The following is a 17,534-nucleotide window of genomic DNA, read 5'->3' as shown; positions in this document are numbered from 1 at the left end:
GACAATGGAATCAGGCTGTAAGAATTGTTCATCTTTTTAAAAGTATTAGTCTTTTAATATAGTACTGCTGGCCTTTGTTTATAAATTGCATTATTTTTTTTATAAATTTAGTCATTCCCGGTGATTTTTACCCCAGTTTTCGCCCCAATTTGGAATCGCCAATTGTGTTATTAATCCCGGTTCACCGTTGCACCCCCCCCAGCGACTCGGGAAAAGGAGGCTGAAACACGCGTCCTCCTCGGAAACGTGTTCCTGCCAAGCCGTCATTTTTCGCACTGCGGATCCACAGCGAAGCTACCAGACCTATAGTGCCAGAGGACAACACAGAACTGAATGGTTCCACTGCAGACCAGCAGGCGCCCTATAGCCACAGGGATTGCTGGTGTGCGGTGAACCGTGGATTGCTGTGCCAACTTAAGCCCTCCCTACTCGCTCAGAACCCCGATCATGGTCAGCAGTGCCATAGCCTGGATTTGAACCTGCGATCTCCAGGCTATAGGGCGCATCCTGCACTCCACGCGGAGCTCCTTTACTGGATGCGCCATAAATTGCATTATATAATTCCAGCTTAATGCCTTTTCGTGCATGACTTGCAATGACAGATCTGCATTAAAGTTTGTGTTACAGAACACCGGCAGGTCCCCAGGTTCTGTGGTCTGCACAGTTATCACTGCACCACAGTCACACTGGGTTAAGCAATGTTTTTTTCTTTCTACAGTACATACTTTGTCAAGTGGCCATGCAGTAAAGTCACAGAATCAATCTTCAAAACTGCACATTTGAGACCGTATAATGAATGGATGTGCATACCGGATTTAGATAGCTACAATTACTTTACTTTTAAATATAATACAATATCATAAACACATGTAATAATTGATTTACAAATACATTATTTTTGTGTTATAGGAAACGTTTAATACCTCCGAAGAGGACATGCTTGCTAGGATAATGAAAATAAAGGAAGCAATCATGATCTTACCTACAAGTGAAGAATCCAAAGAAAATAAATTGGTCAGCCAAAAGGTATATTAGAATACTGTTGTTGTAATTGTGTTCCTACATAATATATGGATGGTACTCATTGGTTCACTACCCCATAACACAGAATCCAGCTTCTCTGGATATATGTAAGAACTTGTGTGACACACGGATGACCAGACAGACAAACATACAGGGTGCTTCCATATCCTGTACCCCAGATTGTTCATAACTTTTGCTAAAGAAGCAAGCCGTCCACTAGTTATATGCAAAACTGTAAGTTTAACAGGCAGACATGGACAGAGAGCGAGAGACAGCCTATGAGACAATATGGAAAGCCATTCTCTCAATATATGCAGATATTTAAACTAGGGGTTTTAATTGATTAATGATTAATCACACCTGCGGGCTTTGATCAATTAAAAAAATTAAGGGTACTTACTGGAAGGTATACCCGATATTTCACAATATCTCAGAATGAAGAAAAAAAGACTGCAACTTTCAACTTTCAGTGCTTTCCTTTCACGGCAGTACTACAAGTTTATTCTATCATCTTAGTCACAAGTATGCTGATTTTTCTTTTTATTCAATTTATTGTCAGAAAATGAATATAGAAAAACTTGTTTGTTTGACAAAATGGCTGGCTTAGTGATTTAAATGACAGTGTATATAGTTAGTGTTTGCTGTTAGGAGTGTTAAAACGTAAGCTGAAGAAAGCTAAAGAAATGTCCAATGCTGGAGAAGTTTTTTTTTTTTTTTTTATGTTACATATAATCTAAAAGCTAAATTAAAAATGTAATCAGTTTGTGTTATAGTTTACTGATTTATAATGTTATGTGCTGCCGTGCTTGCAGGGTGGCGGAGGAGTTATTAGGAAATCCTGGGTTGTCATACAAACATGCAGTCAGTGTCTTACTTTGGCCTCTTCAAACTTGCAAGAATATCAGTTCACATTCCTGTATGCATAACTGGAAAAAGCATAATCAAGTTACTGTGTATCCTGGAGACACAATAATTAATGTTACCTGGATTGGTTTCACAAACATCTGTCTGGAAGGGGTTTTCTTTCACAGATCGGCCGGCTACAATAGCTTTATGTTAATACTTTGTATTTCTTGTAATTTCAATATTATTTCATATCACTAGCAAACAGGTGTGAATAATCGATTAATTGGATAATACATCGGATGATTAATCAATCAATAGAAAATGTCAAGATTAAAACCCCTAATCTAAACTGTGACTGCGTAAGGGAAAAAAAAAAACATTCATGGCATCTCAGGTTATTTACCTAGCTGCTACTGTACTGAATATTAATTCATTTGCTCTTCCTAATTAGTTTCTAAAAAAACTTTTTGTTGTCTGTTTTTTAACTGTAGCTGCCCCAATATCTCAGTGTATCCCACCCTCTCTATACATCAGAAAAAAATACCTTCATATAAATGAATTATTGTAAAGGGAGAATATGTTAGGATTTTTCTAAACAAATTGTTTTTTAGCTTTCAGATGACATGGAAACAGCTATTAAAAATCTCCAAAAAAGATTTTCAAGCTGCAGCATGGATCTCTACAGGGAGCTGGCAATGGTAAGATGATAACTTGCATCAGGAATAAAATATACACACACTTCTGTTCCATATTTGATTCCTTTTAATCTAGAATAAAAGCAGAAATGAGTTTATGTGAAGTACCATCTGCAGAAAGTGAAAAGCTGGTATCTCATTCCAATATAACATATCGAGAGGAACGGTAGTTCCTCGCACCAAGTTATCAGCGAAGCTCGAGAACTGCCAGTGACTGTCTATACACAAGGATAGTTTACGTGTTTTCAGGGTATTGGCGCAGCAAAACTAAATCAGCCAAAAGCACCATTCCTCATTTAATTTGTAGTTCCCAACAGTCTTAGGTGAAATGTAGAAAAATAAGGAAATACCTGTGTGGCAGGATGACAGAGGTTGGAGGCTCAGAGACAGTGGAAGGGGCAAAATAATGATCTTTATTAAACAAAAATAATCAAATAAATAGGCACAATGGCCCAAACAAAAGGTCTAAACAAAATACAGAAATGTAGGCTGGGCATTAGCCTTCACTACAGTTTCTTTCTCAAAAAAACTAAACAGCACAGCACACCAACAAACAAACTCACCCAAAAACCCCTCACACAAAGGGTTTCACCTGCCTTTTATAGTCTGTGGCTGGAGCCCAATTAACTAATAATTAACAATTAAACACTTAAGGCTCCAGCCACATTCTCACATGTATTTTACAAGGAGGAATTTAACCCCCTCCCTGCCAATCCAAAACAAACAAGAATTCTAAGAAAAACAACAGTAAAAATAACAATAATAAACACAAATTATAGGAGCGAGCTGGCACCCCATCACAACCTGTCATACAGTAAGAGAAATAGGTCGCCAAAGTAATGTAAAAATGTCCATCTTCTTTTTATGTAGACCCCAGGCACTTTTATCCATGCATATGTATATTACAGGATATCTGAGTTTAATGACAATTAACTTATTTTGTCAACATAAGGTGCTTTCACACAGAGGAGTTATGACGGTTCAGAACCGCCACTGAAGCGGCTTATAGGTCTGTGTGAATTGCCTATACCGCCACAGAACCATCATATTTTATATGCCTTGCGAGGTAGTTCAGAGACGGCACTGAACCGTCATAACTGCCTGTGTGAAAGGCGATACCGCCACTGAAGCGCTATAGTGGGTGTGGCTTCAAAGTCAACATGCCACGCCACTATAGCGTAGGTAGGTAAGGGGCGTGCATGCAGCCCCGGAACCTCTAGTTAAAAATCTCATAAAATGCTTTCTTTTAAAAATTCTCAACACAGCTGTTTAAAAGTCTGCAAGTTCTTGTGTTCGCGCTAAAGAGAGACAGTCCGCTGCCACGTTTGTAGCCTTTAAATTATTGTACGATTTCAGCTTGAGTGCCTTTAAGTAAGATGACACTGGCTGCAACTCTATTGTCGTTTTTTATACACAAATAAGCTTACTTGATTTGAAAAATGTCAGCACGGTACAAGCAACTTCTTACACTACTTGGTTTGATTAAATGAGTAGTACACAACAAAATATGAAAGCTGAACATTAATTTCAACAAAGAACAACTGCAACTTTCTAATGAAAAACACACACACACACATATATATATATATATATATATATATATATATATATATATATATATATATATATATATATATATTGTAGCTTACTTCAGTAGGAACATTAGCCTGCTATATTATATTAAACCAAAACAATAAAAATAATAACGATCTGGTTCTCTTGCCCTTTTCAATGAATATAATTTAATTCATCGAGAATAAAAACATACTAAGTTAACAACTGCCTAGCCTAAGTTTAATTAATCATTTTTGTAATCTACCAGCGGCTTCTGTTGTGTACAGATCGCTGATAATAGTGCAAACTGTGGGTCAAACCAGTGTTCATGTTGAGGTATGTATTTTTTTTTTAAATCAATGTCGTCCTTCTGGAGTCTTCTGAATGCCTTTTAATTTGTTTGTTTTTTTAAAACATTTAAATGCAAAACGATAACAAAACATGTATACAGGCTTTTTTTTAAATTTGTAATTATTTGTCCTGCGGTTACCTTTAATTAATTTCTCTGCACGCACTACTACTTTGTATATGATGTAGAATACGTGATTGTAAACATCTAACACTAGTACGTACAATACTCTTTCAAATAAACACGTTATGATTTTGAATGTGCGCTTCTTAGGGTCGGTATTATTGTCATTGCTTGCGCCCTGGCACCTTTTTCTTTAAAAATTAGGTCTTGTCAGTGTTTCAGATTGCACGAGAATAGTCTGTGTTGCCATGAGAACAATCTGTTGATTGACAGGTTTGAAAGTTGTACTCGCTTGATCTCTTTGGCTGTGTGAAAGGGTTATGATGGTATTACACTGGCATAGATTGCGCAATTTCATGCTGTGCGAAAGGGTATTTTACACACTCGTTAAAATGTTTCAGAGATGGCACAGTAGCTGCATTTCTGTGTGAAATATACTAGAGAACGCATTTATTTTGACGTCTGTATCATTTATATTAAATGATTTCAGTTTTAAAATGGAATGTTTGCCTGCAAAAAAATCTTTCTTTATATAAATAAAAAAGGTCTGGTATATGTGGGATTTGAGCCTATAACTAGGCTTGCTACTATTCGATTTTTATTTTTATGCCAAATTGACGATTAATATCAACTTTTATTTTTGAAAGAATTTACTGGGGGATTTTTTTTCTTTATTTTTCAATTCAAGCAGAGGATGGGTGAAATCGACCTTTATGCTTAAAAAAAAAAAAAAAAAAACTTTTTATGCCATTGAGAAACGTCTCATTTAGAGAATCCCCTTTATCATATTCGACATGCAACAAAACCATGGTTACCAACATTCTAATTGAAATAACAGCGAAGCTATACCTAGATATAGATCCTACACACATTTTTAAAAAAATATCTCAAATAGACCGTAGAAAACGCAGCATATAAAGTGTTTTACACAGACTTTTATAGCATACATTTACAAGTAAAAACAATATGCACAGAACAAAACATTAGATAGTTGAACAGAACTAACTTGCACTTATTCCGAGCTCCGCCCCTCTGTTAAGCACAGCTGAACTCACTGGAGGCAAGGCAGACTGGCCCGCTTCGTCCTGCCATGGAGACTTCTGCCGTCGGTCAGGGTATTGTGCACAATACTCATTAAGTCTTTTCCTCTTGCGCCCCATTTTCAAATCAAACTAGTAACTGTCACCGTATATATGCAAATAGCAAACGCTTACTTACACCTTAACCCGCTCATTTCAAAGTAGGCGCTTTGAATGACAAGCTATAGCTGGCAAATGAAAGTGCACAGTCGGTCTGATGATTGACAGTCATTTAAACGAATGAAAGCATTCTAGCGCTGCTTCAGCCAACGAGACCCCTAGCCATTCAGAGCGGAACAGAGACGGGGATAAAAACTACACAGACAAGGTGATTTCTTAAATTATTATTTTTGGTAAAAAATAAAAAAAAATAGCGAGGGGTTTTACTGACGTTTATCCTATATCAATTTATTTCAGTTGAACTCCTATTTTTTGGGAATTCGACGTTTAACAAGCGTTACCGATTACAATTGAAAAGTAGCAAGCCTAATTATACCCTTCAGTTTGCAAGCGTGTTGTGTTAACTATAGTGCTACACGATTAGTTGAGACAAGCAGTATTTTGACAGATGAAATCAGCCAGCTGAGAATTCTCGGGACTTTGTTATATTTTTGAGATTTTTCGAGCTGTCATTTATCTTCATCATCCTCATTCTGAGAATTTGATCTTGAGCTCTGAAAATGTTTGGTTTCCTGTCAGTGTAACGCTCATTGTGGTCCCTAATGGCGCAAGGAAGTACGATTTCCTTTCTCGATACTGGTCGAGAGTAACGCTATTTGTGGTCCCCACTGGACAAGAAGGAACATTTAATTTCTGAGAATTAGCTATGCTGAAGGATAGTCTATATATTTGGTAAAAGTAAAACATAAATAAATACATTAATATAAATAATGAAATAAATGAATACATAGACATTTATGTATTTATGTATTTATCTTGATATTTATTTATTTTTCACTATCATATAAACACTGCCATTTAATTCTGTATGAATATTTAATAGTTGTTCAATTGTATATTAGTGAAGATTTTTGTACATAAAGGTCGTCATGCTTTCATATATTTTTACTTTCAAATTAAAAAAATATATTCTAACGACCCGGACAATTGCTTTGTTGCAGGACTTGTTGTCTGTTCAGTTTGTCTCGTCTGTCTTTTATATATGTTACATGTATTGTAAGGGGAATGGGACGGGTCACGCCGTTAGTGAATGGGGAGAATGTGTGTTGTTGTTTATGGGGGTTGCAGAGCATTTGAGAATTCAACACTGTCTCCCTGAGTTAGGGTTGCCATCTGTCCGGGTTTGACCGGACAGTCCAGGAATTGGCATCTGTGTCCAGGTGGCAGGAATTAACAAACCCGGACACATAAGAAACACCAGCCTTCCTATAATATTTTCTTTAACATACATTAGTTGCTTAAACAATTTCCACTATCTTATTAGAAAAATGTACTGTTTAGTACTGATCTGTACATTCTACTTTGTCCCCAGCATTTGAATAAAGCTAAAGACAACGAACACATCCACGTGATGTAATCCATGTGAGGGGTTGCAGTCACGTGGCTACATACTGTTGGTATTTGCAACCACAGAGCATACTTCTTACCTCCAGTCACAGGAATAAGAAAGATATAATTTATGATGTGCAGATACTTGGAATTTGTGACCTCTACTGTGCACCATCGGTGAGCGAGCACACTTTGACCTGATTTGACCAAGTTTCTTTTGTCCTTTTAAGAAAACATACTTACCGGTACATGTTATTAAGAAAAAATACATTTTCAATAGTTTGTTACAAAACACAGTACTAGTATGAATTATATACAGTATTTCTATGTTCGTATATAAACGTTTAACACCACCCCGCTTAATTGTTAAATTGTATTACAGTATACTACAGTTTTGATAGACCACGGCTGATCGAGAAATATGTTCGGGTTAGGTCTGTGGAAAAGGTGGCAACCCTATCCGAGTACTACTTCCTAAACATGGAAATGTTACAATATACTAAATAAACAGATCAAGCTTATTATGATCGTTTGCAAAATCAGCTGAAAACTTAATTGGGATAATACATAATCATTATGTTACTTGTTAACAATGGTAACTTTACTGCCATACTACTTGCAAATGTTATGAAATGGAAGTACAAACTTTGTGGTGTGAAAGCTAGGATGTCTGCACTGCAAGCTGCATTGGAAGCATGGCTTGGGTTCGATTCCCACACAGGATTTATATTGCAAACTTAAAAAAAATAATTAAATGTATTTTATAAATGTATGTATTTTAATATATTTTATTCATGTGAAAAAATGAATATATATATGTGAATTAAATACTTCTTTAACTTCTTAGATGTTGTCACCGATAATTGTCTCAATTATCATACTTTATTCATTAAAACAAGGTAAGAACAGGTATGCTGACGCGTTTCGACATGTTGTTTTCATCAGAGCATATTGAAAGCAGGACTCATTAGATCTATTAAATGCACCCGGTATTCATTGGCATTTAACACCATTATCCGATTACTAGAAATAGTAATCTAGCAGTCAATCCATTCAATTCACATTGCATATACATAACAATCTTATTAAACATTATTGTTGATTCAACAATCCTCACAGATATAGGTTCAGTTATTGATCCACTATGTCAATGTATATATTTTTTTTTTTATTTACAACCCTTTGTCCTTACACTCTCTTTATTTGTTTCTGAGGCATGTGATGTTCTTAACCGTATTAATGAAATCAGGGTGGTCCTCGATAATATTCTTGTGCCACTTGATGTCACCAGTTTGTACACCAACATCCCACATACAGGGGAAATGCTGTCACTGTCTATTTAAATTCCAGACCCACTGAGGTTATTCCACCCTCTCAATTAATTATAGATTTACTTGATTTGTGCTTAAATTCCAATTATTTTGTGTTTGAAGGTCATTATTTTTCCCAGATAAAGGTTACAGCAATGGGTGCAGCATTTGCTCCCAATTATATGGGATTTTGGGAGGAGAAATTAATCTACACTAATAACCTCTTTTTAACATGTATCTCTCTATGGCTTAGGTACATTGATGATGTCTTAATATGGCTGGGATCACCGACTCTACTTGATAATTTTGTGGATTATATTAATTCCGCAAATAGTCATTTAAAATTTATATATGAATCTGATCTAGATAGAATACATTTTTTATACTTAGAAATATCTAAAGGTAAGAACAGCACCTTACAAACTACTGTATTTAGTAAACCAACAGATCAGAATTCGTTACTGGTAAAAAGTCAACATCCTCGCTCACTGATAAGAAATATACCAAAAGGTAAATTCTTACGGGTAAGAAGGAACTGTAGCACAGAGTCACAATTTGAAATGAAATCTGAAGAAATGCACTCCAGATTTATTACATGAGGATATGACGACCATATTCTTAAAGAAACAATGTACAAAGCTAAAGATTGTGATTGAGAGATACTTCTTAATTTACCTCCTAATTTGCATAAACTTTTTTTTTTCAGAAAATACTTAAGTCTAAATTACAGCTACATATGGGGGATTATGGTCTGATCCGTGATTTCACCGCTGAATGCTATAAAGTGAGCTGTTTGATGACTTTGCACATTCCTCCACTTCAGCCTTCCTGGGAGTTCCATACAAGTGGAGAAAGCAACAATCAAGACAAAATTCTCTTTCCAGCTATTGTAAATAGCTGGAAAAACAGTGCAGCGGAGCTGTAGCACAAAAACATAATTTACAGCTTTCAATATTCTTATGATGTGATGATGAACATACAATAATACCCATGCACAGAGGCTTCTGAAAGTCTCTTGACACAGTGCAGATTTATGATGTGTGATTTTTGTGGACATCATATAACTTCATTTTCTTTGCTATTGTTTAAATACAGCATTATATTTACTCACATGTTGCTCTCCCTCTTTAAGATGAGTTTCTTTAATTTTTAGTTTCAATGGCAGCTATTTACATTGTTCATGTTTTAGCTGCACATAGATCTTAATTAAAGGTCTTTTGAACACAAGGTTGTGGTGTCAGAAGACTTATATTTATTAATGTTAAATGCCACGTATACTGTATTAAATCTGTTTTCTAATAATTAGTTCAAATGTGATTTTGCTTCTCAGTTGAAGGCTCCACTGATAAATGTATTTAATCTTATACAAATTGTTAGCAACATCTTCCAGGGTATAGCAGTACTGTAGACTTGGTGGGCAACATCAGCTTAAACATTGTATGTTTGTATGTTGTATGGTTATTTCTGTTTTGTTTTTTGTACTTTTAGCAAATCATGATTGTATATTGCTAAAGACATGTATGCAAATGTATGTATAACTTTTATTAAATAATGGTATTTCTGCTTACTTGCCGCATATTATTTATAAAATCTGTGATGATATTTCTTAAATACATTGATTTGAAGAGCCAGCATCATCTATAATTATACAGACATTTAGCAAATGTTACTATGTCAATATAAGAGAATCTGGCAACTGGAATGAGTTGCTCCTGAACTCAGGTCCTTTAGCACGTAAATACAGACTATATCAAAAAGTGAATAAAACACAGTAACTGAGTAATTGAAATAAAAAAAATGCAAACATCGTAAACTTGGAATGATTGCAAACGTCATAAAATATTAAAAAGATTCAGAAAATAAATCTGTATTTAAAGGGAATGTTTATGGTTCATAAAGTTTAAGAAAAAAGTGTCCTATCATTGCGTGCAAGTTTTCCGTTACTCTGATGCATTGCACTGCTTTTTGGTTGCAGTTTGAACATTAAAATGATAATGCATTGCATTGTACATGGATTCTCAGCCTCAAAACATTGGAAGACTGCGTGGGACTGACACAAATTACCTCTGATGTATTACACCCACCATAGTAAAAACAAGTTGTAAGGTAATGTCAACGTTACCTCTAGCAAATGCCATTAAGTGGTTCAAAACAACCAGAAATCAGTGCAGAAAGAAGAAGCATGCACTCTGTGTGGTGACCTTGAACCAATGATGTTTCTTATCTACATGAGTGGTTAATTAGCAAAATTGTCAAATTTGCAGACGACACAAAGCTTGAGGAAGTGGCTCACATGCCTACAGCCACCTAGTAAATACAAAAAGATTTAGACCACATATTATTTGGTATCCCCTGTGTTTCTCACTATAAATACACCCAATATCAATCAAACCCTTTGCGTGTGATAATGGGGCACAGGTCGACACTGGAAGTTTGATATTTCTAGGAGCCCCACTGCCTGAAATGCACAGGGGATACCAAGTAATACAGCCATAGACTAAGATATTGTCAGCTGTCTAATTTGGTATCCCCTGTGTTTCTCACTGGCAGTACCAATCTTGTGTGTACTGTATATAAAAGAAATATATAAAAAAATATGGTATCTGTAAACAGTAACGTTATATGTAACACATTATGCATTTTTAATATAATTACACGACTCGTGTTTATTCCAGAAGACTTTCGTGATCATTTACTTTCAACTTTCAAGTTTTGAAATCCAAAAAATATATAAAAAATAGGCTACTTTGAAATCGGCACAATCGTTTATAAACAGGTAGTTTGCATAGTTAAGACATTAAACATTAATTATTTAAAGATTGTTTTAGCTGCGCATGTCAAAGACGTTTTTAATGAAAACAAACTATAACTGATTATACACATCACAAAGAAATCATGCTGTCCTGTAGAAAAAGTTAGTAAATGATTGCAAAAAGCAGCCGATAACTGCACGGGCACATCACTTGTATTTTACCTCAGACACGAGCAAAAGAAAAATTAGACGTGCCTGTGGAACAATCTAATTTTACGCATGCGCAATGCGCCAGGGGGAGGGGATACAGGTTTCTGAGCGGGTACCGGATTGGTTACAACATCTGTTAACTCACAATATAACTCAGAAATTACTTCAGATAAAATTTCCACCAACTGGCCTTTAGCATAAATTCCGCTTGCCTCTGAATTAATCAAAATACTTTGAAGCCACTCTAAAATGTACAAAACATCATATCATCACTGGTATTAGTTTCTAGCATATTTCTCGCTAGAATAATTTTTGTCGAGCCTAGTTCTGTAGCTGGGTCGCTACGTCGGGCCTAGCAGCTTCAGCCATGTGAACCTAATAAAATAAAATAAAAACAGTTGTAAAAAAACCCTGCAAGCATTAATAACGTTATTTAATATGCAGCTTTTTGGTGGTGGTTGAATTAGGTGAGGTAGTGTGTGATTAGTACCAGGTGAGTGTGGTTAAATTGAAAAGAAGTTGATTTGCTATTTAATTGGTTTCCACACAGTTTAGCTGTTTTTTTCCCACCCAGCTGTTATATTAATCAGGCAGGCTATTTCTGCGCCAGCAAACAGAAGAGCCTCAACAACAGAGCCGGGAGTCTTGCTGTGGGAGTCCAGTGAGAGGAGTCCAGTGAGGGGAGGCCTGCGCCGAGACGCTGTTAGAATAGATCCAAACCTAACAGCGCTCTGGAAGATGCCATCTACTAGTCAGGTCTGTACCCTCGACCCCACCGCTCCCACTGTGCCTATTTGTCTTGCCTGTCCTGCTATGACTGTCTCTCACATCCCTGTTCTGTCTTCTCGCCCTCATCCTCTGCCCTCTCTCCGCGACTACTCCTCCAACCCCTCTAATCTCATCCCTCTGCCTCTCCCCCCCTCCCGCACACTCTCTGGTGCACTCTGGAACTGTCACTCTTCTGCTAACAAAGCTGATTTCATCTCTGCCTTTGCCTCCCATCTCTCTCTCGATTTCCTTGCTCTCACTGAAACCTGGCTGTCCTCTGATAACACTGTAACTCCTGCTGTCTTGTCCTCTCTCTACGTCCTGCCCATATCCCGCGTCTCACTGGACGGGGAGGTGGGACTGGTCTTCTCCTCTCTCCCTCCTTACTCTTTTCTGTCCCCTCCGACCTCTCCTCACTCTCTGTTAATACCTTTGAATTTCATGCCGTCAAACTAACCTCTCCCTGTCAACTCCTGCTAATTGTACTGTACCGTCCCCCTGGACCTCTCGCTCACTTTCTAGATGAACTTGACTATCTACTCTCCTACCTCCCCTCTCTGTCTACCCCAACTGTCCTGTTAGGTGACTTCAATATCCATCTCTCCAACCCCAGCCACTCTGCCGGATTCCTCCCTCTCTTTCACTCCTTCGACTTTTGTCTCTCTCCATCCCCCCCTACCTACAAAGCTGGCCGTCAACTGGACCTCACCTTCTCCAGGGCCTGCTGCCCCTCCACCCTCTCTGTCACCCCCCTGGACCTCTCTGATCACTATTTCATCTCTTTTTCTCTGTCTCTCCCCTCTTTTCCTGCTCCTCCTACCCCCACTGTCACCTCTCGTCGTAACCTCCGCTCTCTCTCCCCCTCTGTCCTTGCCTCCAACGCTCTTTCTCACCTCCCTCCTATTGACTCCTTCTCCCAACTCTCTGTAGACTCTGCTACTTCCACCCTCTTCTCCTCCCTCACCTCCTCCCTCGACTCCCGCTGTCCCCTCACCTCCCGACCTACTCGCCCCTCCCATCCTCAACCCTGGCTCTCCTCTGCGCTTCGCTCAGCAAGAATCACACTGCAATCTGCTGAAAAGAAATGGAAGAGAACCAAACTCCCTGCTGCCCTAGACCTCTACCGCACTCTCCTCTCCTCCTTCTCCTCTACCCTCTCGTCTGCTAAATGTACTTATTTCCAATCTGTAATCCAAGCCTCCACTAACAACCCACGTAAACTATTCTCTACCTTCTCCTCCCTCCTAAACCCTCCCCCCCTCCTCCTCCCTCCTCTATCTCCTCTGATGACTTTGCCTCTTCTCTTCTAAAATCTCACATATCCGCAAACTCTTTAACACCTCTCCCTCCCCCGCACCCCCTCCTGCTCCAACCCCTACACCCACTGCATCCCCTACTAACTCACCCTCCTCCACCTTCTCTCCCCTCTCAGACTCTGACCTCTCCTCCCTGCTCCAGGGTCACAAACCCACCACGTGCGCCCCTCCCCACTCACCTCTTTCAAGCTGCTGCTCCTGCTCTACTTCCCTTCATCTCCTCCCTTCTCAACACCTCTCTCCTTTCTGGTCTCTTTCCCTCTGCCTTCAAACAAGCCTCTATCACTCTCCTCCTCAAAAAACCTACCCTCGACCCCACCTCCCTCCAGAGCTACCATCCTGTCTCCCTCCTACCCTTCCTCTCCAAAACCCTTGAGCGGGCTGTACACCGCCAGCTCTCTGCTTTCCTGTCCAACCACCCTCTGCTCGACCCTCTCCAATCTGGCTTTCGCTGTCTCACTCCACTGAAACCGCCCTCCTGTCTGTCACTAACTCACTAAACTCTGCCCGAGCTGCCTCTCCTCTGTCCTAATTCTCCTCAACCTCTCTGCTGCCTTTGACACTGTCGATCACTCTATTCTGCTATCCTCTCTCGCTGACCTGGGAATCTCTGGCACTGCTCTGGCCTGGTTCTTCTCCTACCTCTCCAACCGCACTTACCAGGTAACCTGGAGTGGAGCAACCTCCACACCTCGCCCTCTCTCAACAGGAGTCCCCCAAGGGTCAGTCTTGGGTCCTGTTCTCTCTCTACACCTGCTCCCTGGGCCCCCTCATCGCATCCTATGGTTTCTCATACAATTTCTATGCTGATGATGCTCAGATTTTCCTTTCCTTCCCCTCCTCTGACTCCACCATCCCCTCCCGTATCTCTACCTGTCAACCTCTCTAAATCTGACCTTTTCTTTTTCTCCTCCTCCTCCTCCCCCTCCTCTGATCTCTCTATCTCCGTTCCACTGGAATCTACCACACTCTCTCCCTCCTTCTCAGCTAAGAACCTCGGAGTCACCCTGGACCCCTGCCTCTCTTATTCCCAGTACATTTTGTATTTAATTGTATCCTGACGTAACTATCACTGACACTGCTATCTGCTCCGTTATTGAATCGTATTTTGTCATATACTTGTACTTGCTAGAACCAAAGTCATTGTATTTTATCTTGCTCTTAATTGTATTAATACTTGTACTGTGGTTCTTTGAAATGTATTTTTGTTCACGACTGTAAGTTGCCCTGGATAAGGGCGTCTGCTAAGAAATAAATAATAATAATAACTGAAACACAGAGCAGTGAAAAGATTATAGTCACCCGATATCATGTGATTTGCTAAGTAATATAATACTATATAAACTGGGCTATTGATATTTTCCAGTACATAATGTTAATTCGACTGTGAGAACTAAGAAAATGAACTGCAGCGCCAGAAGGCCATAGCTGGAGCTGTAGTGTTGCAGCTGTGTTCACAGTAGAAGACGCCATTTTAAAGCAAGTGTAGATAGACGAGCAGTGCCAGTCAAGAGTTGAGCCGTGAGTGTGGGAGTGCTGCGCCATGCATTAATGAAGAGTCGATTCACGTTGCGAGTAGGACTGAGGATCTGCCACACCAAAGACATTCCAGGATAACTGTAACCTGTACCAGAGACATTCCAGAACAAGCTACAGGAAGTGCCGTGAGTGCCGGCACTCTGCTACCGGAAGTGCCTGGGTGGCCTGCGGTGTCCTGGGACACTGCCGTGAGTGTCCTGCATAGGATTGTATTATGCTGTGTGAGTGTCCTGCATAGGATGCTGTTATACTGCATGAGTGTCCTGCGGTGTCCTGTGCTGCATACAACATGATTAATTATAATTCAAGAACAATCCCAATGCCTTTTAAAATACTGAAATATAAAACCAATAAAAACATACACACATGCTTTGTAAATGTGTTCAAATAAAAACAAATTAACATTAAATCAAATGTGAATAAATAAAAACGTGCCTATAAATAAAGTGACGTGGGTCACCCCGTTACATTACCAACATGTGCATGTGTTGCTTGCATTGTATTAGAAATCCAATCAGAGCAACCTGAAATCGGACCAAGATACTTATGTCATTTTATGTCATGTCTAACTTTGAAAGCTAAATAATACCGTTTAACTATGATGTGTAAGTATGCCTTTTCCTGTAATTTGTCTAGTTAATTACAGTGACTTCACAAGTATTACAATAAGGTAGCCTATTTCTTTACGTCTTTAAGTTATGTACTCTAACTTATGTACTGTAAGATTGCAATTTAGATTTCAGTTTCTTTTTAATGTGGTACGTGAAAATATTACCAATATCAGCCATAAAGTTACCAATAAACTCTAAATAACCATGTATCACAGATGTACAAGAATTTATTTGCATGTTCCCGTTTTATGAAATGTTTGTTTATTTTATTTTTCTCAAGCGCCATTTTGCGTTTTCAAAACAATCGATGACTTCCTGAACTGTGCAGCAAAAAACAAGAACTGCCCTTATTGTAAAGTTTCACGGAGTGTTACAAGACAGCATTTATTGCAAAAGCATTGGAAATGTTCCATCGCTTTCGAAGAAAAAGATGAAGGTTTGAGCTGCTTTGCATACATACGTAATCATTTTCAAAAATTATAATTGTATCTATCTATTAATCCAGCTCTAGCTCTCTCTCTCTCTCTCTCTCTCTCTCTCTCTCTCTCTCTCTCTCTATATATATATATATATATATATATATTCTTATTTCATAATGTAAGTAAATATTATTATTATTATTATTATTATTATTATTATTATTATTATTATTATATAATTTGTGTTCTTTATTTCTCTGTCTACAGAAAATTCCATGTAATTCCATGTAATTGTGGTTTACATCAAAAAAGCACAGATTACACTGGCATTGCTGGAAGTGTCAATCTACAGTTCAGCGCACAAGAAACTTTAGGAGCCACATGGTAAGTCATTGTATTCCTTTGAATATAATAATACATTGAAAATATAACCGCCAATAAGTGTGATTTTATGTTTGAACTTTTGTCTTTTAATTTTACAGGGTACAACATTAGATGTAAAACAACACCTAAAGGTAAATTAAAGAGGTATTTTTGTTGTTGTTTTTGACATGGGCTACTTTTGTTTTTTGAAAAAAATATTATAAAGCCAAAGTGCTAATTAAAAAAAAAGTGTTATAAAAAACAAGCCCACAAATTAATTCCTACTTAATGTACAAGTACAGGTAATTATTGTTTCACACATCATTACAACACCATGCTGCACACCAACATGGCTCTGGCAAGGACCCCATTTTTTGTGTAGATGTGCTGAAAGGAATATACTTCACAGGAAAAGCACAAAGTGGTCCAAGGGCTCCAGTTCACGTGCGAAAATCTTTTACAGCACAAATTCTAGATTGTGAACTAGAATGAGTTCATGGCTCTTACTAATAGGAGTGGCAATCCAGGAATGGAATGCTGCCATCTTCAAAGAATGGTGCTTTCGCTCCCATATTCACCTCCAAATCAATTATGCCAGCAGTCCCTTGACAATCTTTTGAGCAAAGGATTAATATCTAACTTTCGGAAGGATGAGCGTGCAAGCATGACATCTCAAGCCTCAATTGAAGGTGCTTGTGCAGTTTATCCAGTGCTTTATGATGCCCATGGCTTTTCAGAAAGATTTTTTTATTTTTCAGTTTACACTGGTAAACAAGACTACTGGTGTCGTTTTGGACGGACTAGGGTCATATTTGACACAAAAAACAGGGCAAAGGTACTGCCAGTGCAAGGGAAGTAGACAATGTCATTCTGTGTGCACAGATACTTGTCAATGTGGTGGATATACCAAGAAAAACAGGAGGTGCTCTGTGAAACTGTATCCGAATCCTTGGCAGAACATGAAGATACCACTAGCGTTGATGGCAGTTCCATTGATGTAGAAACATGTCAATAGATTTACATTTCACTACCGTACATATTCATGGAAAGTGTATAAGTATGTACAAT

The 17,534-nt window shown here is 38.3% G+C and overlaps 1 long non-coding RNA gene across 1 annotated transcript; it reads left to right on the top strand.

The window, feature by feature from the left end:
* The first annotated feature begins 920 nt into the window (after positions 1 to 920).
* LOC131736935 (uncharacterized) lies at positions 921 to 10,055 on the top strand. Its single transcript, XR_009328525.1, has 3 exons — positions 921 to 1,026; positions 2,481 to 2,567; positions 9,195 to 10,055. It is a non-coding gene; the product is annotated as an uncharacterized LOC131736935 (long non-coding RNA).
* Positions 10,056 to 17,534: the final 7,479 nt, after the last annotated feature.

The sequence above is a fragment of the Acipenser ruthenus genome, chromosome 4, assembly GCF_902713425.1.
Source record: "Acipenser ruthenus chromosome 4, fAciRut3.2 maternal haplotype, whole genome shotgun sequence".
Lineage (NCBI taxonomy): Eukaryota > Metazoa > Chordata > Actinopteri > Acipenseriformes > Acipenseridae > Acipenser > Acipenser ruthenus.
The sequence above is the reverse complement of the archived record's forward strand: the minus strand, read 5'-3'. Positions and strand labels throughout refer to the sequence as shown.